The sequence below is a fragment of the Pinus tabuliformis genome, chromosome X (genome assembly GCF_031772625.1).
Source record: "Pinus tabuliformis cultivar Carrire ecotype Pingquan chromosome X, CPIR1, whole genome shotgun sequence".
NCBI lineage: Eukaryota > Viridiplantae > Streptophyta > Pinopsida > Pinales > Pinaceae > Pinus > Pinus tabuliformis.
The window spans coordinates 747,042,673-747,066,562 of NC_142308.1; the positions used below are offsets into that span (position 1 = coordinate 747,042,673).

Here is a 23,890-nt window from a genome sequence, read left to right on the forward strand (position 1 = left end):
GCAAATAATTATAAAAAGGACAAGCTCATGACAAATATGTGGATCATAATCTAATAAACACTAGTTATACTAGTACAAATAATACAAAATAAGTAACCTTATAACCCTTAAATTTAAAAAGTTGATTTTCCTACACTAATTTAAAAGGGAAATATTTCCCTTGTTATAATATATTATTATTAATAATATATTTTTAGAATATAGGTTTTAATAATTATCAATTAATATATTTAGATTATAGATTTTAATATTAGTAGTTAATATATTTTTAGATTATGGATTTTAGTATTAATTACTAGTAACTATATTATATAATTATTAATATTAATATTAATATATTATTTCGAGATTATAAATTAATACTAATTTATTTTAATATATATTTCTTACAATAATAATATTAAAAAAAATTAGGTTGTGGTTTTACCTACCGACCTTTCCTTTATTTATACCTATTCATTTACAATCACATATATACTTTTACATATATACATATACTTTTTCTCTACCTCTCCCTTTTCGACCATTGTCTCGTGGATGGATCCTCTTTTGGATTCGAAACGTCGACAACTCTCATACATCACTGTGAAAAATCCAAGTTCTTTGTCTGCAAAAAAACACCGTAGAACATAAAATCTACCACTAAAACAATTATAATATTAGCCTCATCAACCTCAATTCCTTGAGCCCCTTCTTGTTTATAGAAAATAAATGATCAAATTTAGGTAGTTGAGATGTTATTTAAACCAATTATTTTCGCTTAAAACCATGGAAATTTAACTTATCTCCAATATGACATGAAGATGGAGGTATAAGTCCACTAACCAATAGATTTTAAGGCATTTCTCAATAAGATCCAGTATTTTTCACTAAAGTAATGGCTCCATCAATCATAACCCCAATTTTGACATTCCATCTTGGGTCACCCATTCATATTGAAGCTCAAGAGATTTCACCCCTTTTAGTCAATGAAGATATTCTTTCTAATAAAAAAGAAGAAAATAATCATGTCCCAAACAGAGTTCAATTTCTATTAGGTATCTTAACTTGAAAAAAAAGACATCAACAATTGGAAGAAGCAGATAAGGATTAGGATGAAATGGTGGAGAGATATTTGAAGGAGGTAGGCAAGAGACCAACTAAAGACAAAGCTAAGAAACAAAAAATACAAAGAAAATCCTAGGCATCAAAAGACGATATAAAAATATATAGGGGTCAAATCTCAAAGTGTAAGAATCATAGAGTCAGTGCTGCATATTGGTGTGGAAGTCACAAACCATGCTCTATTAAATAATGAATATAGTCTCTTGGAATTGTAGAGGTACATGTAGCTAGTTAAAAGAATAAATAATTATAAATCTATTAAAATTGTAAAACCAACTACCGTCCTCCTCTAGAAGACTAATTAGATGAAAATATTGAAAATAGGTAAACTTCAATGGAAAACAAGTGAAGGAACATAATTAACTCCAAAGGGGTTTTGGGAGGCATTTGTACCCTTTGGGACAACTCATATATCGTTGTGGAATTTACACACCAAAGTCAAATTTGGGTCTTAATATGTATCATACAACAATAATCAAGTAAGTGTTACAATATTTTTAATGTTTACACACCTACAACTTACAAAGAAAAAGAATATTACTAGTTTTCTCTTCATACTTTGAAAGATTTAAAATTTATAAAAATGGCATCATAGATGGGGATTTTAATGTGATTTTAGTTAGCAAATAAAAAGGAGTAGGAATCATAGAGATATTTTTAGAGGAAAAAAGCAAGAACTTATGGTGGATTTGGATTTAATGGATGACAAATTAATGAAAGGAGAATATAATTGAACAAACCCATATCACAACAAGTATAGACAAATTTATGATTTAGAGAGATCTTCGGTCATTTATGATCGCAAATAAATAACTTTGGAAATATTTGAGACCCTAGAGTTTGGACCTCTACTCTTCAATTTCAATCCATTATGGCTCTAGGATCCCAAGGCCTTGGAAGAGTGGAGAAAATGGGTAATTGGATCTCATATCCACATTTGGGAGCAAAAAATCAAAGATTTAAAACTAGCCCTAGAGGAACGGGAAACACTTTCATACATTCCCCTCATAAGAAAAATCCATAATAAGATTTCAATTGGAAACTCTCATGGATAGAATGGAGGTGGAAAACATCACTAACCGATGTCAGAAAGAAGAAAGTATCTTATGTCACAAGCTACATAAAGATTTTAGATCCGAGGAGGAAGTGTGGTATCTTAAAATTTAAAATCTCATGGATGAAATTTAGGGATAGGAATGCCTCCTTTTTTCACAAGAAAGCCAAATTTAAGGAACATAAACAATGTTAAAGATATTTCCTTGGAATATGTCTCAAAGTTTATCAATTTTCTATCAATAAAAGAGATAGCTTGAATTCACTTTGAGCCTCTCTATTCCAAACAAGAGGGGGTTGATTCTATCTCCACTTTGGTAATGCTAGAGAATATTCTTCATTTAATCTCCCACAAGGAGAATGCAAAGCTAATTAAAGTAATAAAGGAGGATGAAATTATCAATACTATGCGGCCCTTAGCCCCTGACAAAGCTCCAAGGCTTGATAGTTTCCCCACCCACTATTATTAAGTCTATCAAGACAACATAAAAATTGATTTAAAGCGCATGCTCCCATTTGTTTTTAAATCCCACAAAATCAGTGGTGGAATGAATACATCCTCCAAATTTTGTCCAATCTCATTGTATAACTCTTTTAATAAAGTCTTAACAAAAATTAGGGAAAACAAGTTGAAGAGGATTCTTTCCAAAATTGTTGGGTATGCGTTATATTTGTTGCATGACTAGTCCCTAGCATGATCCATATGAATTAAGCACAACATGGGCTCACAAGAGGGGTAGAGCACCTGAAAAAAATTGGGTGGTTTTTTACATCTATTATTGCCAATTTTCAACACATTTTTTCACTTTTGGCAATTTTGTGGTGCATGGTTTTCAAGTTCCAGTTAACAAATTAAGTTTGTAACCTAATCTAGGCTGATGGATTAGGATTTTGGATGTTGAAAGATCTTATAAATCACATTGTAAATAGTGAAGTTTGACGATGATAAAAATTATAGGTGTGGATGTAAATAGTTTATTAGTTTTCTTGGTTTGGGTTTCCACGGTAAATCTTTAAGCATTATGTGTGATTTCCATTATTTACTTTTTTGTTTGTTAGGAATAAATTTGTGCATTACATTGCTATAAAAGGTTTAAAACTTACATTTTGTATCATAACATTTATTTGATTCACTTAACGATGCATAAAACATAATCTTATTTACAAACTCTCACAAAAACAAATGTCCAGTCAAGTTTTTATTGCATTTTGACTTTTTATTACCTTAAATTTTATTTACAGACTTTGTAAAAAATAAGTGTCTAGAAAATTTTTCAATTGCATTTTAAGTTTTTATAAGCTTTCTTCTTGTCTTTCTTTTGGAAACTATTTGACCCTTCTACTACTCTTTTTTCTTTTCCTTACATTGTTTATGTAACATAAATCTAACAAAATTGTATGTTGAATCACAAAAAAACTACTGCAAATTACTAGAACCCTCAAACCAGCTAATATGTCTTTCTCGCCATACAAGCCATCTTACAATGAGTGCAAATAACTAATTAGAACATTGGACTATCCAACAAATAACTTGTTTTATTGCATAAACTGTGCTGGCAAGAATTTATTTTCTTATGAACACAATTTGCTATGTAGAATCAAGGATGTGGATGGCAAGCTAGATTGCACCCTTTCAAAGGACCTTCTTCAAGTCTTCCTCCCAAACCTTCTTTAGATATCATTTTCAAAACACAAACAAAACATCTCAATGATTGTTTTCCTATTACGTGGATTCTTAATAACTGGAACCTTTACAATTTTGATGGACAATATCATTGTCAACATGAAAAGGATTTGACATCCTTGATTACTCTATTATAGTATAGTCTAGTGTATTTTGTATATTCTAAGTCTGCTCATGAATGATGCGAAGAATTATGACATAACATTTTGTCTCAAATGTTCTATGGCTCTGAAGCCTATGCTTGTGAACATAAGTATTAATTGACCATGGATTTTTCAAGCTATATTATGCCCTTTCAAAGGATCATCTTCAAGTCTTCTTCCCAAAGATTCTACATATATCATTTTCAGAATACAAACAAAACATATCAACAATTGTTTTCCTATTACATGGATTCTTCATAACATGAACTTTTACAATTTCAATGGAACCATAAGTTTTCCAAGCATTAGTATTAGGTTATATATTATATCTAATGCTTTGTTGATCATTATGAATATAAATATTTGACATGAGTTTTGTGTCTCACATATGTGGTCCATGTATAGTATTAATTTTAAATCTAATTTGAGTTATTGCTTCTATGACTCTATTGGTTGCTATGCCTGATTTTATTAATGTATACAAAATAAACCATAATATACTGTGTCTTCTTTTCCACACATCTCGAAGTTAAGTGCATCATTGTTCTCCACAATAATTTAGTCTCGTGCACACTTCTTGCACACTATCTACTTTGATTACAAACATGACAATTACTTATGTTCACGTCGTGGTGCTTATGTAAAGACATGCTTTTAGAAATACTTAGTGCGGAAAAATTCACTGTGATGAAATTGATAATGCATCATTTAAAATTATGGGGCATCAGTGACTAACAATATGTGATAAATCAAGCACATGTGATCTACCATCCGAGGCATCCCACCATTGAATAAGTTATCATGGCCAAAAACTTGACATAACATCACCGCGAAAGTAATTTCTTGGGACGAATTTGATAATGCATTGTTTAAAATTGTGGAAGGTCGCTGACTAACAAGACTCACTATATGGATATTTATATTTCATTTAATAGATTCTAACACCCAACTATTGCCCCTTGCGCATGTTCCCCCTTTTGCACAATTCCACTTCTGCACTTCCATACATATTCTTGCCATTGTACACCATCCGGACCATTCAAACATTGACCAAGTTAGCCAAACCTAACACTTCACACAACGTGACTGAGGAATTACATGGAACTAATTCCCCAAGACGAAGTCATATTGTAACCTTTTAAATTTCCAATGTTAGCTAACTAATAAGGCTCATAAGACTGTGATTTATATTTCACTTATTAGTCTAACAATAACTACTTTCACCTCTGAATTATGTGTGGAAAGAACAGCGCGCACGATAGGTAATGCGTTCTGCTAGGTTTACGACCAGCTGCCGCCGCCATGGCTGCTCCAGGGGGTGCGGAGCCCTCTCCCACCCCTCCGATTTCGCCTGCAGAAGCCTTCAAGAAGATCCTTACGCAGAGAGGGAAAAAACGAATGCAGCCTGAAGCTCCGAAGTTTATCAAAAAATTAGAAGAAATTCCAGAAATTGCTCTGCCAGAAGACCAGACAATCAAAATCGCCCTTGCCCTGGCTGACAGAGGTTTAGTAGGGCAGTTTATGGGATGATGGCCAACAACCAAATCGACTGATGAATGGGTGCAAAGAAACTGGAGACCCCTGCTCCCAAACAATGTGATCAGCTACCCGATTGGAAGGGGCTACTTCATCTTTGAATTCACTACCAAGGAAGACCGAGATTTGGTGTTCAGAAATGGCCCATATTTCATGGGAAACCAAGGTCTCTTTCTGAATAAATGGACACCCGACTTTGACCCCTCAGTCGATGTCCCAAAGGAGGTCCCTGTTTGGGTTCGGCTTCCCAATCTTCCAATACACTGTTGGAGCTATCAAGCACTGCAAAAGATAGGAAATGGACTGGGAAGATTCATCGACAAAGCTGATAACAAGGGCCAATACACCTGCGCCAGAATATGCGTGGAAGTGGATCTCGAAGCTGGGCTACCGGAAGCTATCAAGTTGACAGTGGGAGATTGGCTTCACTACCAGAAGCTGGACTACGAGCAACTCCCATTTAAATGCAGGATCTGCCATGAACATGGCCATTTTCAACGAAACTGCCCTAAAGCACCATCAGGGGACAAAGAGGAAGAAGAAGGATGGAAGGAAATAAAAAAAGGAAAGGTAGTCTCAAAGCCAAACGAGAAGAAGCAGACAGAATCAAAGGGAAATCCCCAGCCCAACGACAAAACCAAACCAGTCTCAAATGAAGGCCCATCCACAGCTGAAAAGGGGGAGGCCTCAGAGAAACATGAAGAAACTGAAGGTCAGCCGAAGGAAAGGAAAGAATCCGAAGAAGAATCAAATCCCCAACTAACCAAGGCAGATCAAGGGGGAAAAGCAGGCGATGACGAGCATATTAGTCTTGCCTCTGAATCAGGAGAAGAATCAGAAGAAAGAGAATCTGAATCAGACAGTTCTCAAATCTCTCCTATCAAAACATCCAGGGGCTGAAAATCCAAGAAGAAACAAAGAGAGGAGAAAACCTACATGGATGTTCTCCAAGGTTCCCAGAAAACCCTCAAGGGAATGATGAATACCAGATCCGAGCGCAAGAATAACAAGGCTCCAAAAGGAGCCACTCCCCCCCTCTCCAGTAAATAATGAAATACGTCTCCTGGAATTGCAGAGGATTAGGTAGCAGGTTGAAAGAAGAGGCCCTGAAAGAAATTGTAAGGTTGCATATGCCTGAAATCCTTCTCATCCAGGAGACAAAGATGGAGGACTCTCTTCTCCTCCAATCCAGCAAAACATTCTGGCGCAAAGGCCCTGGAAGAGCTGTCAGTGCTAGAGGTGCCTCTGGTGGGATCGCCTCCTTCTGGGACAACTCCAAATACGACTTGATTCAAGAAGAAAGTGGCCAGCACTGGATTTTCACTCAACTCCTTCACAAAGATTTTGGTCAACAAGTAAGTTTATTTAACCTTTATGCTCCAGTCTTGCCATCGGAGAAAAAAATTTGCTGGGACTCGCTCCAGTCCTTTCTTGTTTTGCACAATCCAGGAAATATCATTATTGCAGGGGATCTGAACGTTACTCTAGCTGTTGAAGAGAAAAAAGGTGGTTCACCTGTAAGGGACCCTGCCAGAGAATGGGTAGAAGACATCATGAACGATTGGGATTTGGAGGACATCAAACCTTCAGCTGGGAAATATACTTGGTCTAATAAAAGACTAGGTCCCAGCCATATAGCAGCTCGCTTGGACAGATTCCTTGTCCAAACCTCCTTCCTCACTAGTGGTCTAATGACCTCATCCAAAATTCTACCCAACTGCACCTCTGACCACAAACCCATAAGTCTGGAGCTCTCCATGGATAGATTTCTTGGACCCATTCCATTTAGATTTAGCCCATTATGGATTCAACAAGAGGGGTTCAATGAGGTGGTTGCTGAAGTCTGGAACCGGAAAATTCAGGGTTCCCCTTTCTTCGTGTGGGAAGAAAAGTTGCGGGCTCTTAAGAGAAAGCTCAAGGAATGGGCAAAAGCTTTGAAAACTCCTGCTGCCAACCGAAAAGAGTCTATAGAAAATCTTGCTGCCCTCCAATCCTCAATGGAGAATTCAGTTATTACCCAAATTCTACTCCAAAAAGAAGTTGAGTTACAAAAATCCTTTCATAAAGCCAGTAGGGACGAAGAGGAGTATTGGAGACAAAAATCTAGAAATTTATGGTTACAAGCCGGCGACAAAAATACTAGTTTCTTCCACAAGCATGCCGAAGCCCGAAAGCAATACAAAAATGTTTCAGAAATCCGATTCCAAGATACAGTGGTTAATGATTTTGAGGGCATAAAGAGAGCAGCATTCTCCTTTTTTAAAGATCTCTATTCAGCTCCTGATGACCAGCCTATAGATCCCCAAGCATATCCGTACAATCTGATCCCCTTCTGTGTGCAAGACCCCGTCAATAATATGCTGACTGCCCCGATCAGCATGGATGAGCTCAAGAAAGCTTTGGATTGCATGGATCTGGATAAAGCGCCAGGGCCTGATGGGTTCACTGCCAGGTTCTTTCAGTCTTGCTGGTCAATTATCAACAAAGACCTTCTGAGAATGGTAAGGAAATCCCAATTTTGTACTAAGATAGGAGGCAGCACCAATTCAGCCTTCCTGGCTTTGCTTCCGAAAGAAAAAGGAGCTTCTGAGTTCAGTAGATTTCGCCCCATTTCGTTGTGTAATACTAGCTATAAACTTATTACCAAAATAATATCCATGCGCCTCAAGAATATATTGCCGGACATCATACCGGAGAACCAAGGAGGCTTCATCAAAGGGAGAAAGATACTGGATAATATTGTACTGGTTCAAGAGGCAGTACATTCAAGTGTCCAGAGAAAAGAGAAAGGAATGGTAATAAAACTAGATCTGGCTAATGCCTTTGACAGGGTGAGGCATGACTTCCTGTTTGCAGTTATGACAAAAATGGGCTTTTCAACAAAATTCACAAATTGGGTGAAAGCCTGCATCGCCTCTCCTTGGATTGCTCCGCTGGTAAATGGAAGATCAACTGAATTTTTTACAGCTTCAAGGGGATTAAGGCAAGGCTGTCCGCTGTCCCCGCTTCTCTATGCCATACAAGCCTCAGTGCTGAGTTTCCAGCTTGACTACTGTCAGCAAATCCAAATTCTGCCAGGTCTCAGAATGGTGCAAAATGTCAAAGAAATAAACCATGCTCAATTTGCCGACGATACTCTGCTACTAGGTGGAGCGAGTATTATTTCGGCCAATTCTTTCAAAAAGGAACTGGACATCTATAAGGAAGCATCCGGCAGCAAGATTAACTACTCAAAAAGTACAATCTATGGCTGGAATTGCTCAGCTAAAAACCTTGCTGACATAGCTAGGCTTCTTGCAATGAAAATCTGTCAAGACTGGGATTCTTTCAAATATCTTGGGATCCCAATTTTCAGATCCATCCCCAAAGTTTCCCATTGGATGCCCCTTTTGGACAAGCTCAAACTCAGAATTAATGCCTGGGGAGCCTCCTGGCTGAACACTGCTGGGAAAATTATCCTTATAAAATCTGTCTTAACAAGTATGCCTCTGTTTCAGCATTCCATTCTCCTCGCCCCCAAAACCTTTCTCAGTAAAATGGATGGTATGCTGAGAAGATTTCTGTGGGAAGGGGGAAAAAACAATGAAAGAAGGCTTCATTTAGTAAATTGGGATACCATTAAGAAACCTTTCATAGAAGGAGGTCTGCAAATTAGAGACTTGGCTGCCCAAAATCTCGCTCTTGGCTCAAAAATATTGTGGAATATTGTGGCAGGAAAAATAAGCTGGAGCAAGAAAGTGCTGTGGAAGAAATACTTTCAAGGTCAACGATTGAGATGTTTTGATCTTCCTCCAAAAAATTCCAAAGGCTCCCCAATATCCAAACTTTGGATCGCTGCTCTGGACAACTTCAGCCCCAACCTCTATTGGATCCCAGGTAATGGGAAAAAAATAAGAATTTGGAATGATCAGATTCTTGGAGACCAGCCTCTTCATCATATAAAAGGCCTGGCAAATATTAAGCTATGGCTGCATTCCAACAACAAGGAAACTCTGTGGGACATAACCAACTGGACGGAGGATGCTGAAAGAAGATGGGACAGCTGGAATCTCGGGGAGGTACCACACCATTTGCAATCTGAAGCTTCTTTACTGTTAGACAATCTGCAAGGGAAATCACCATTATCAGCAACAGCCAAGGATAAAAGAGGGTGGGGCTCCCATACTGGCTCCTTCTCGGTAGCTGAAGGATACAAAAGTTTAATTGCTGTCCCGAATGTCCCTACAGACCCAACGCAATGGAAATTCATATGGAGCTTTCCTTCTCTCCCTAAAATAGACTTTTTCTGCTGGACACTTGCTCATAATAGTATTCTCACAGGAGACAACCTGAGAAAACGGGGAATGGAAGGGCCTTCCAGATGTCCATTATGTATATCAGAGGAAGAAACAGCTGATCACCTGTTGCTGCTGTGCCCCTTTGCCAAGGCAGTCTGGAAAGGGGTCCTGAGTTCAAGGGCGGACAAGATTGAGCTACCAAGAAGTGTGCCATCCCTGTTCTACGAGTGGGCCAAGCTACCTCCTATCTGCACCAACAATAAAAACCTCCTTAGGACTGCTTGGATGTGGACCCCTAAATACATATGTTGGAAATTATGGCTGGAAAGGAACAACAGAATCTTCAGAGGAGAAATCTGCACTGTAAACAATGTTATATCCAAAATTAAAGCTTTATTGGGAGAGACTTTGGAAGCTAAGCCAACCCTAAGGAATGAAGTAAAGCTGGACAATGAGGAGGAGCTGTGGCTAAAAGAAATCACTCCAAATAATCAACCCATCCCTACTATTCCAACCACTTGCCATGCTAAGTGGGAAATCCGTCTGGAAGAACAAGAATTTCTAAAGTGGAGATCGGCACTAGATGACCATTGTCTTTTCTTCGACGGGGCCTCTAAAGGCAATCCAGGAGCTGCAGGTGGAGGTGGAGTGCTGCTGAAACCCGATGGGTCTACTTTACTCAAGTACCATTGGGGTCTGGGAATCGAATCAAATAATAGAGCTGAGGCTCTAGCTTTGTGGCAGAGGCTGACTCTGGCTCTAAAACGGAACATTCAAACATTGACGGTCTTCGGAGACTCTCGGCTCATCATTCAAGCAATGAATTCTCCTTCGAATCAGTTGCAGATCCATTTAGGCCGAATTCTAAAGAAAATAAGACCCATGCTGGCTAAGTTTCGGAAAATCTCCTTCTTCCACATTATGAGGCAGCTTAATACACAAGCTGATTTTGAAGCCAACCTTGGAGCTGCCAGAAGCCAAAGAACCCTATCAGTCAACTTGGAAGATTCTCTCTACATCATCCCATAATCGGATTAACCAGTAATTCTGTTTTAACACAGAAAACCCAGAAAATCGCTTGCTAGAAATGGTGTTTCAGCAACACAGTTATTTTATCAGTTGCTGAAACTGGTGTTTCAGCAACGCCGCTCGTGGTGTTTCAGCAATGCAAATTTTTGATGTCAGGCTCTGTACATTCAATCGGACAGCTGCCCATCCATATCGCACGGCTCTTTCTGCTCCAGGGGAAATTGCTTTGGCAAAAATCAAGGCGCTGGAAGGTTAGAATGAAGACTAGAGATGGAAAACGATATTCATACTCCCAAGTGGAAATAGCTCATATCCGATTCGCTCCTCTAGCAACAGAGTTAGAGGAAGGCTCCAGAAAGGCAAACTCAGGTTGTCAGAGACAGCTGGTAACATCAAGGTAAAGAACCCTTCGGCAGAGACACAACGTTGCTTCTCCAAAAGGCGACCCTGAATCAAAGATTGATCATGGAATCGTGGACATCATGAACTCAGAGAGAAATGAAATTGAGAAACTCAATCCAATGTAAAAGCAAGCGGTAGCTGTTTTGCCGCCTTTTAAATAAAAATCTAACCGTTAAAGTCAAAAAAAAAAAAAACTACTTTCCCTCCATATTCCCCTTCCGCACATATCTCCACTTCTACGCCTTCATACATATTTCTGCCTCCACACACTTTTTAAAAAACCACATATTAAAAAAACCCACATTATATAAGTATTCAAAGCACAATCTACAACGCTAAGCATCTTGGCATTAATAGAAGGAAAAGTTGTCTTATTTTATCTTGTGAATGAAAAGATATTTTGGTGAACTATCACCAAGTCACCATGGTCGAGTAATCAACACAATGTGATTGTGGAATTAATTCCATGGAAGGAAGTCATAATGCATCGTTTAAAATTATCGATGGATGCCGACTAAAAACACTCGCAAGAAGGGGAAACGCATGTTATTTAACAGAAAGTATAACACCAAGTACTTCCCAATGTTCCCCTTTTGCACCATAGATGTCATTTAACACTCATTTATATTCAACAAAACCCACTGCAAAAGGAAAGAAAATGATATCTACCATTTGGGGCATCTGCCATTGAAAAAGTCAATCCATATGAACATGTAAGAACATCATTGTAGAGGTAATTCCCTGGTACGAACTCGATAACACATCATTTAAAATTATGGACGGGCGCTAACTAACATGACTCATGAGATGAAGATTTATATTTCATTTAATAGAGTCTAACACCCAACTATTTTCCGTTGTGCATCTTCCTCTTTTGCACGCCTCCACTTCTACACCTCTATACATATTGCTACCTTTGTACACCATTCGAACCATCCCAACATTGACCAAGTTAACCGGGCTGAACATTTCACACAATGTGACAGGGGAATTATGTGGAACTAAATCCATAAGTCATATTGCATCCTTTAAAAATGATGATGGATGATGACTAACAAGAATCATGAGATAGGAATTTATATGTCATTAAACAATCTAACATCAACTACTTACCGTCCCCCATTTTCCCCTTCCACACACATCTCCACTTCTACACCTCCATACATATTCCTACCTATGCACACTTTAAAAAAACCATACATTAAAAAACCCACATTATATAAATATTCAAAACATAATTTAAAATATGAAGCATCTTGGCATTGATAGAAGGAAAATTTATCTTATTTTATCTTGTGAATGAAAAGATATATTGGTGAACATTTTCACAAAGTCATCGCAGTTGAGCATTCGACCTAATGTGACCACGGAACTAATTCCCCAAGAGGATGGCTGCCAACTAACAACAATCACGAGACAAATAATTGTATCTCATTTAACAAAAAGTCTAACAAAAAGTACTTCCCAATGTTCCCCTTCTGCACTACGAATGTCATTTAACATCAAATTGTATTCAACAAAACCACCATGGAAGGCTATTATTTAACATAAATATTGAACCACAAACGAAATTAGTTTAATTACATATATAATTTGTGGGGTAAAAAGATCATGCATTATGCAAATAATTATAAAAAGGACAAACTCATGACAACTATGTGGATCATAATCTAATAAACACTAGTTATACTAGTACAAATAATACAAAATAAGTAACCTTATAACCCTTAAATTTAAGAAGTTGAATTTCCTATACTAATTTAAAAGGAAACTATTTCCCTTGTTATAATATATTATTAATAATCATATATTTTTAGAATATAGGTTTAAGTATTTATTAATTAATGTATTTAAATTATAGATTTTAGTATTAGTAGTTAATATATTTTTAGATTATAGATTTTAGTATTAATTACTAGTAACTATATTGTATTAATATTAATATTAATATATCATTTCGAGATTATAAATTAATACTAATTTATTTTAATATATAATTCTTACAATATATATATATATATATATATATATATATATATATATATATATATATATATATATAAGCTCTGCAGGATTGCATCTTCATCATGTATAATATATCATCCCTATCGGGGTGTGGAATTGAACAGGTGACTTCACATCAAGAATTGTCTTAACAGAGTACCCAATCACTGTCTATCGAAGAACCTGTGGACCTTTCTTTTGTAATATTGGTAGGATTACATCTTCATCATGTCCAACTTCTCAACCCGATCGGGGGGATAGCACAAGATTTGAACCCAAGGCTTTCGGATTGGTGAGACTTCATTTCCACAACCATTTCCAATTGAGCTACCCCAAGCGGACCTTACAATAATAATATTAAAAAGAATTAGTTGTTGTTTTATATGCCAACCTTTCCTTTATTTATACCTATTCATTTACACTCACATATATATATTTACATATATACATATGCGTTTTCTCTACCTCTCTCTTTTCAACCATTGTCTTGAGGATGGATCCTCTTTTGGATTCGAAACATCGACAAGTCTCATACACCATTGTTGAAAATCCAAGTTCTTTGTCTACAAAAAAACACCATAGAACATAAAACCTACCACTAAAACAATTATAATATTAGCCCGATCAACCTCAATTCCTTGAGACCTTTCTCATTCATAGAAAATAAATGATCAAATTTAGGTAGTTGAGATGTTATTTAAACCAATTATTTTGGCTTAAAACCATGGAAATTTAACTTATCTCCAATATGACATGAAGATGGAGGTATAAGTTCATTAACCAATAGATTTCAAGGTGTTTCTCAACAAGATCCAATATTTTCCACTAAAGTAATGGCTACATCAATCATAAGCCCAATTTTGACATTCCATCTTGGGTCACCCATTCATATTGAAGCTCAAGAGATTTCACCCCTTCTAGTCAATGTAGATATTCTGTCTAATAGAAAAGAAGGAAATAATCATGTCCCAAACAAAGTTCAATTTTTATTACGTATCTTAACTCGAGAAAAAACACATCAACAATTGGAAGAAGATAAGGATTAGGATTAAATGGAGGAGAGACATTTGAAGGAGGTAAGCAAGAGACCAACTAAAGACAAAGCTAAGAAACAACAAATACAAAGAAAATCCTAGGCATCAAATGACGATATAAAAATATATAGGGGTCAAATCTCAAAGTGTAAAGAATCCTAGAGTCAGTGCTCCATCTTGGTGTGGAAGTCACAAACCATCCTTTATTAAATAATGAGTATAGTCTCTTGGAATTGTAGAGGTACATGTAGCTAGTTAAAATAATAAATAATTATAAATCTATTAAATTTGTAAAAATGACTATCGTCCTCCTTTAGAAGACTACTTTTGATGCAAATATTAAAAATAGGTAAACTTCAATGGAAAACAAGTGAAGGAACATAATTAAATCCAAATGGGTTTTGGGAGGCATTTGTACCCTTTGGGACAAATCATATATTGTTTTGGAATTTACACACCAAATTCAAATTTGGGTCTTAATATGTATCATACATGAATAATCAAGTAAGTGTTACAATAATTTTAATGTTTACACACCTACAACTTACAAAGAAAAAAAAGATTAATAGTTTTCTTTTCATGTCTTGAAAGATCTAAAATTTCTAAAAATGGCATCGTAGATGGGGATTTTAATGTGATTTTAGTTAGAAAAGAAAAAGGAGGAGGAAGCATAGTTAGAGATCCGTTTAGAGGAAAAAAGGAAGAACTTATGATGGATTGGAATTTAATGGATGAAAAATTGATGAAAGGAAAATATACTTGAACCAAGCCATATCACAACAAGGATAGACAAATTTCTCATTTAGAGATATATTCTATTGCAGGAAAACATTATATCTTCCAAGATCATCCCATTTGTCATTTATGATTGCAAATAAATTGCTTTGGAAATCTTTGAGACCCTATACTTTGGACATCTACCCTTCAATTTCAATCCATTATGGCTCTAGGATACCAAGGCCTTGGAAGAGTAGAGCAAATGGGTAATTGGATCTCATATCCACATTTGGGAGCAAAAACACAAAGATGTAAAAATAGCCCCAGAAGAATGGGAAAAACATTCATACATTCCCCTAATAAGAAAAATCCATAATAAGATCTTGTTATCACCCCAAGAAACTCTCCTAGGTTGTATCTCAGAGATGCTCGGGAACATTACAAACTCAACAAAAATGTTGGAAACAGGTGGATGAATGGAAGGAATGATGCATATTCAAGCCAGATAAACACTTCTACTATTCTTAACCCCAGACATGGGTGAACACCCCCAGACTACAAGGCTTTAGACCACCAATTACTCACAATTTGAGGATTAAGTGGAAATGGAGAATATTGACCACACCAATAGATGCAACCAGTAAAGAGGTCTGTAAATCTATTTCCTAATGCTCAGACAGGATGATAGCTCTCTGGCACCAAGATAACAGAAATCTTCATACATATTCAATGATACATACTAGATTCTAACACAGAGGTGGGATGACAGCCCCTCTAATACTAAGCATCAAGAGTACATGAAAAATGCATAATAGGCACAACCTGGAACAAAGAAGAAGTGGAAAGTGAGAAATTAACAAGAAAAGAAGCTTGCATTAGCTGAAAATGAAGACCAGACGCTGTAGGTATCACAGTAGTTACAGTCTCCAGAAGTTGAACTTTACATCAAAACAATATCCATCAACCCTCATTACATCTTGTTTCTGGGTATATATGGAGGTTGATTACAAAAATATCTGCTATCCTATGCGTGGAGGGGTCATAATGGACCACCAACCACATTAACTATTTGATATGGGTCTCTGATACAATCTGTTGCTTTCATGAACAAAATTTGACATTCTTTGGTACTTAGGTGTACTCCTCGAGCAGGTGGAGTGTTGTATGAATAAATTTCCATAACTGCTGGAGGCGTTTAATTGCTCGAGGCTGTACTTTCCTTCCTTGGCCGTGCTGTCTCTTGAATGAGGTAGTTGAAGATTAACTGCGTAGAGTGCTGGTGGGTAGCCGATCGTTGTTATCCTTCGTCCCTTGGAAGCATGGTAAATGCCAAACACACGAAAACTGCATGGAAAATGAACGAAGGGCTGGGAATGAATATTAGCCATTGGATGGCATAGACGGACGGCTGAGATCTCTTGGTGGGCGGCGTCGGGAAGAAACGGAGGTGCAATTGATTGTAAGCCGTCAGATCTGGCAGATGGACGGTGGAGATCAGATTACATGGGCTATCAGAAGGAAATGTGGACGGGTGAATTGTAGGAATTTACAGGGTAAGTTCCTCAGACAGAACACCAAAGGACATAGCTCACAAACAGATCACAGATCAATACACCAATATTTTGTCGTGGTTAAAACCCTCAAGGAGGGAAACAGTCCACGGCCTGAGCCAATGCGGCCACTTCAGGCAATTTATTAATAAAAGAATGAAAATTTACATATGCTTCTCTCATAGACGGATTACCCTACAAATGACCCTCCATGCACTTTAAATAGAAATCATGGACCAATCAGGTGTGAAGCCACGGATCAAGTGTCGGTAATACCGAGGAGAGAATGAACCGTCGGATCACTACATATCGTGACCGTCAGATTGTAAGCTACAAAATGTACAAGGTAAAGAAACACACTTTACCTAACTCTATACCTAACTCTATACTAGACCAAGTTGTACTTAACTATTTCCTATGTGTTGGAATATCCTAACATCCCCCCTTCAGAGCAACTTGGGATAGGATTGAAGGATTTACAAATATGACACAATAGGAGAAGGAAGGAGGCACTAGAGCCTATCCCCCCTTAGTGACAACTTCCTGAACTCCAACCATAAATCAAAGTTTAGTGAACTTCACCTCTGTGAGAGCCTTTGTAAAGATGTCTGCAACTTGATCATCTGTTGAACAATATTGCACTTCAAGAACATGGTCGTGAATGAGCTTTCTGATGAAGTGCATGTGCAGTTCAATGTGTTTGCTGCGCTGATGTTGGACTGGATCTTTGCATAGTTGAAAGGCACTTTTATTATCACACCAAAGTGTAGTCGGATGTTGCTGCTGAAAGCCAAAATTTGACAGGATCTAACGAAGCCATAAGGCTTCCTTACTAGCTTCTACGACACCACGATATTCTGCTTCTGCTGAAGAAAGAGAAATGACACCTTGTTTCTTGCAAGCCCATGTAATAGGTCCTGAACCAAGAGTGAACACATAACCTGCAGTAGACTTCTGATCATCAGGGTCACCAGCCCAATTGGAATCAGTGAAACCAACCAATAGAGGAGATGCTTCGGCACTGTAATGAATCCCAAACTGAACTGTACCTCGAACATAACAAAGTATTCTTTTAGCTGCTTTCCAATGACTTTCACGTGGGTTTTGCATAAACCGAGCAACAAGGCCAACAATAAAGGAAAGGTTAGGACGAGTATGGGTTAGATACAAAATTTTTCCTACAAGTTGACGGTATAAGGTAGCATTAACTTCAGGAGAAGTACAAGTGACAGAAAGTTTGACTCCAGACTGAAAGGGAGAAGGGGCTGGCTTACAATCTTCCATGTGAAATTGGCGTAGAATATCACAGGCATACTTGGACTGAGAAAGGGAAATACCTTCCTTGGATTGCAAGACTTGAAGACCGAGAAAATAATGTAAGTGTCCTAAGTCTGTCATTTCAAACTTCCTTTTAAGGCTAGACTTCACATCGTTTATAAGGTTGGGATAACTACCAGTCAGGATAAGATCATCAACATAAAGAACAAGAATGATAAGAGACTTTCCCACTTTCTTGGTGTAGACAGTATTGTCAGAATGACACCTAGAGAAGCCAGATTCTAAAAGAAAGTTATCCATTTTGGCATACCAAGCTTGAGGAGCTTGCTTGAGACCATAAAGGGATTTCTTAAGTCGACATACAAGGCTGGAGTCCGTTTGTATAAATCCAATAGGTTTTTCCATATAGATTTCTTCATGCAAGTCCCAATGCAAGAAGGCGGATTTAACATCCATCTGATGGACTTCCCATTTGAAAGAAGTAGCAAGGGAAAGAACAAGGCGGATAGAGTTCATTTTGGTAACAGGGGAGAAGGTTTCAGTGTAGTCAATGCCTTCGACTTGTGAAAAACCCTTAGCAACAAGACGAGCTTTATGTTTATCAACTTTCCCATCTGGTCCATACTTGGTTCTGTAAACCCATTTGCATCTAACACGTTTTCATCCCTTTGGTAGAGGAACAAGATCCCATGTATCATTTGCCAATAATGAATGATATTCTTCATTCATAGCTGCTTCCCAATCTGGATGGCCTTAAGCTTCTGCAAAGGTGTCAGGATCATAATTCACTGAAGCTTGAGCCAGTAAAGAAGAGGCTCTCTTGAACTGAGAATGTGTACGTCGCTGATCTGTAGGATCACCGGCAAGATCACTTGCTGCATCCCGAGTAGCACGGACCCATTTTGGAAGCTGAGGAGCTGAAGGAGGATCCTGAGAAGGTGGGGGAGGATTTTCATCCTTGCTTTCATCATCTGAAGAAGAAATATTTTCAAAAGTAGAATAGATAGGGAGAGGTGGCACATCCGCCGAACTAGGCTCGCAGGCCGATATATTTTCATCAAACTTTACATCTCTTCTAATGATAACATTTTTGGGACTTAAGTGCAATAAGTCTATATCCTTTGAAATCTTCAAAATATCCAACAAAAATACATTTTTCACTCTTTGGTTCTAAAGCTTTATGTTTCTCATCTGGAATATGGGCCCATGCTTCACTTCCAAAAACACGAAAGTGACTTACATCTGGTTTGTTTGAGCTCCATGCTTCTTCTGGAGTGATATTCTTTAAAACCTTAGTAGGAGTGCAATTTATTATGTAATTTGCACAGTTAATTGCTTCTGCCCAATAATTAAGACTAAGTCCTTTAGATTGAAGCATACAATTGGCCATTTCCTTTAAGGTGCGATTCTTCCTTTCAGCTACACCATTTCGTTGTGGAGTATATGGAAGAATATGTTGCATTTGAATTCCATTCTCAGTGCAAAAGTTGATGAATGTGTTTTTAACATATTCTCCGCCATTATCAGATCTTAGCTTAAGAATTTGATGTCCAGATTGTTTTTCAACAAAGGCCTTAAAGGCCAAGAACATGTTAAATACTTCACTCTGGAGTTTTAAGAAGTATACCCAAGTGCGTCTGGAGAAATCATCAATGAAAGTTAAGAAATACTTGTAGCCAGAGAATGAAGCAACTGGAAGTGGACCACATAAATCACTATGCACGAGCTGTAAAGGGGCTGAGGCGTGCCAAGAGGCATGTTTTTCAAAACTGTCCCGATGATGTTTCCGAGTACACATCCGGAACAAACACCGTCTTTGCAAGATACCATTGGAAGACCTGTCACCATATTTTATTTACATAGATTCTGAAGAGAGCGATAGTTTAAGTGACCAAATCGATCATGCCAAAATTTGCTCACTTCATCATTATGAGCAACAAATACTGAGGGAAGATTTGATGACCCAAAGTTGTCAAACTTATACAACCTTGTAGAATCATCAGCAATGCCAGTAGCTAAAATCTGTCTAGGATCTCTTAGGTCCTTAATTACAACATCGTGAGGTGAAAATTCAACGATTTTACCTTCACCTGAATGGGTTATCTGATATACAGATAAAAGGTTGCAGGATAAGGTTGGAACACATAATACATCGTTAAACTGACCATTGTCTAGATGAACAGTTCCAGTCCCTACAACACTAAGAGATCTATCATCACCAACATATATACTTTTGGTGTTACAATCATTTAAAGAAGAAAACATGGCTTTGTTTTTTGCCATGTGATAAGAAGCTCCAAAATCAATGAGCCACTCATGAGAATGAGAAGAAGAAGATACATTTAGTGCATAGCCAGACCGAGATGCTTGACAACCACATGCAGAAAGTGCCCTTCCTGAAGATGAAGTTGAAGTTGAAGAGTGCTCCAAATGGATGTTATGCTTCTTCATTGCTCCTTCCAAGGCTTCCATCTTCTTAAAGCATTTGGATTCTAAGTGGCCATCTCGATTACAAAAGTTGCAATGTCTATCAGTGTTCTTCCCTTTGTTTTTTTTTGTCTTATCATTTTGTTGAAATGATTTTTCATTTTGAGGCTGAAATTGCTTAGGACCCTTGTTTGGTTTAGGACCATTCTTTTTAGGATACAAGATTCTTTGGATTTGGTTGCTGCTGGGCGGCTAACGCTTTCTTAGAAGAGTTTCCAATAGACTATACCATCCGATCCCCAATTTTCAATTCTGATCAAATGCACTATGGAAAGGATTTGACCATAAATTGATCGAGCTTTCAAACTTTTTCAATTTGATATTTGAGTGTGAGAGGAGAGGGAAATTCGTTTCTTTTTTTTCCATTCCAGATGATGAAAAATCATCATATGTCACAGGTATAGTTGGTATCGACCCGACTTTATGCATATAGTTAGGGATTATACGAAGGGGTAGAATAGAAGTTGTCCCCGGGAGAGATGGCCGAGTGGTTAATGGCTCCTGAGCGTAAGTTTTATTTTACCCAATTTTTATTCCCGAATACCTTACCTTTTCTTTCCCCAAAAAAGAAGAACGGAAAAAATATCAAATCACACCATCTCTGTAATAGGTAAATGCTTCTTTCTCCCCCGGAGCCATCGGGATTATTCGCAATAATATATCTGCTACAATTGTGAAGGTCTTATCAATAAAATTGTCATTTCTCTGAGATCTAGGCATAGTCAATTACAGATTTGATAATTTCCTTCATTCCCTTACGCAAATGATTCCATGAACGAAATTTTTTTCTGGTGCACAATACCATAAAATGGATTTCCTTACAATCGTAAATATGTTCTCATTCTATCTATTCCAATCTATTCCAATCAAGGTGTAAGAGTTTTTCTTGTTCTCTTATTAAAGAATCACAAAAGGAATCAAAGGAAGGGGACTTGTAGGTTTGTCCTTGAGAAATGAAGGCTTCTATTGTAGAATGGAAGGTGGAAACAAACACAGAATAGGCTGGTCCCAACTTAGTAAGAATGGAGTAGATAAGGCTACTATCTTCTTTCTTAACCTTAACACCTTCCAAGAGAAGTCTAAGGGTCTTGAACTTGGACAAAAAATCTTCAATGCAAGAAAAGTTATTGGGGTCCAATGTAAGCAATTCATTTTCAAGTTGATGGGCTTTAAGTTCATTTTTAATTCCAAAGACTTTAGTAATCTGTTGCAGTGCTTCATCAGGAGTATCAAGTTTTGCAATATGGAATCTAATATCTGGAGAAATAGACATCCCTATCAACCCACGTGCTTGGTCTTGCCTATTTTCCAATTTAGCTGCCTTGTCTTCATCTTTCGATTTGGTCTCTTGGCCTGTGGCTATTCTGTAAAGACCTTTACTTCTAAGTAAATCCACAATGTAGGACCACCATTGGAAGTAGTTGGTGCTGTCAAGAATAACTTGGCATGGGATTTCCATTTAAAAAAAAACTGAAGCTATAGATGCTAAAACTAAGTGTACCAATGGAAAGATCTCAAAAAATTAGGCCGTTTAAAAAAAAACGGTTCTGAAAACAGCTTCCGGATGAAGAAGTTATGGCTTTTTGAAATTTTTTTTTGATGAAGTCGCCGACGAAGTGCGGGAATGTGCGGAAATGAAAAATCCGCCCCCCACAAAATGGAGACTTGAACCCAAGACCTCTACTCTCATAAATTAGCTTTGCACCAAGTGAGCTATACAAAAAGTTTGAGAGAGAGAGAGAGAGGGAGAGAGGGAGAGAGAGAGAGAGGGGGGGGGTACAAAAAACACAAAACCCAACACGGACATACAAAAAAAAACGAACCTTGCGGCTTGAAGTTAGCTTTAGCTGGAAACTAGATATATTCAAAAATGAACCTTGCGGCTCAAAGTTAGCTTTAGCTGGAAACTAAATATTTTCCTCAATGTTTTTGATTTTCCGAGATCACACTAAGGCGCAGTGGAAAAGAGCATACACATGAGAAAAATCCTTCCTTAGCGTTTCTGATTTGCCCAGATCACACAGAGTCGCAGGGCAAAGAGCATACGCAGAAATGAAAGGTATAGATCTGGTAATAAAAAAAAGCTAAATAAACCGAAACCGAAATAAACAGAGAGAAAATAACTGTAAACTGCAAATAAACACTGTATACCTCCAGATCTTAAAAATGACGCAGCTAGGGCTACCGGAAACCTTTTCACGTGAAACGAAAGGGGTTCCTCACTGGAACAGATGCTCCCAACACAATAGAGCAGTCCTCTCAGTCTGAAAGCAGTCAGAAACAATAGATCTAGGAAATGACAGTCGGATGCAGTTCTACCGACTTCAGATTTGGATCACCAACGGACGCGGCCCTCAAATAGCTCTGATACCATGTAGGAATTTACAGGGTAAGTTCCTCAGACAGAACACCAAAGGACACCGCTCACAAACATATCACAGATCAATACACCAGTATTTTGACGTGGTTAAAACCCTCAAAGAGGGAAACAGTCCACGCCCTGAGCCAACGCGGCCACTTCAGGCAATTTATTAATAAAAGAATGAAAATTTACATATCTTTCTCTCATAGATGGATTACCCTACAAATGACCCTCCATGCGCTTTAAATAGAAATCATGGACCAATCGGGTGTCAAGCCACAGATCAAGTGTCGGTAATACCGAGGAGAGAATGAACCGTCAGATCACTACATATCATGACCGTCGGATTGTAAGTTACAAAATGTACAAGGTACAGAAACACACTTTACCTAACTCTATACCTAACTCTATACTAGACCAAGTTGTACTTAACTATTTCCTATGTGTCGGAATATCCTAACATCCCCCCTTAAGAACAACTTGGGATAGGATTGAAGGATTTACAAATATGACACAATAGGAGAAGGAAGGAGGCACTAGAGCCTATTCGAACATGGGCTGTCGGATCGCAGTCAAGCAGATCCGACGGCTATCGGGCGGCAGAGGTGTGTGAACATTAACGTGTGGGGAACGGAGTACGGGCAGTAAGCGGTATCCCTTGCACCGCTTATCGGAGGTGAGTGGTATACGTACACACTCGCATGATCACAATAAGAAGTCGACACGTGGACGATGGGATAGGAGGAAAACCGCCGCGATCGCGAGTTAACGCGCGGGCAGGTTTCAGCGGCGGGAGGTGCGAACAATGTCGGATCATGTGGCAAATGATCGGACAACAGAGAACTGAACGGGGTTTAACAGGACTGATGTGACAGGGAAAGCCGCGGGCCAGGGACTTTGTAAGAGCACACGGTTATATAGTTTAAAACCTTAGCTCCGTGGGGTTAACTAAAAAGGGGCTCACACAGGGGAACACACTGAATTGGCGGATAGCGCTTGCTTCGGAGGTTATATGACTGCGGTTGTATGACAGCTTAAATTTGGCGCTTGGGAGCTAAAGAAATCAAGGTTTATACTAAATATTGGAGTAAAACAGGGATAGCGGGAAATTATGGGAATCGTAGAAAAATTGAAGGAGGAGGAGGAAATGGAGGTAGCAGAAGTTATAGAGTTATAAAGAAAATGAAGGAGGAAAGAAAACCAACTGCTGTGACCCCCTTTTTTGATCAT

At 38.0% G+C, this 23,890-nt stretch overlaps 1 pseudogene; it reads left to right on the forward strand.

The window, feature by feature from the left end:
• Positions 1-10,962: 10,962 nt before the first annotated feature.
• Positions 10,963-23,890, forward strand: part of LOC149142052 (F-box protein At-B-like) — a 70,587-nt pseudogene continuing 57,659 nt past the window's right edge.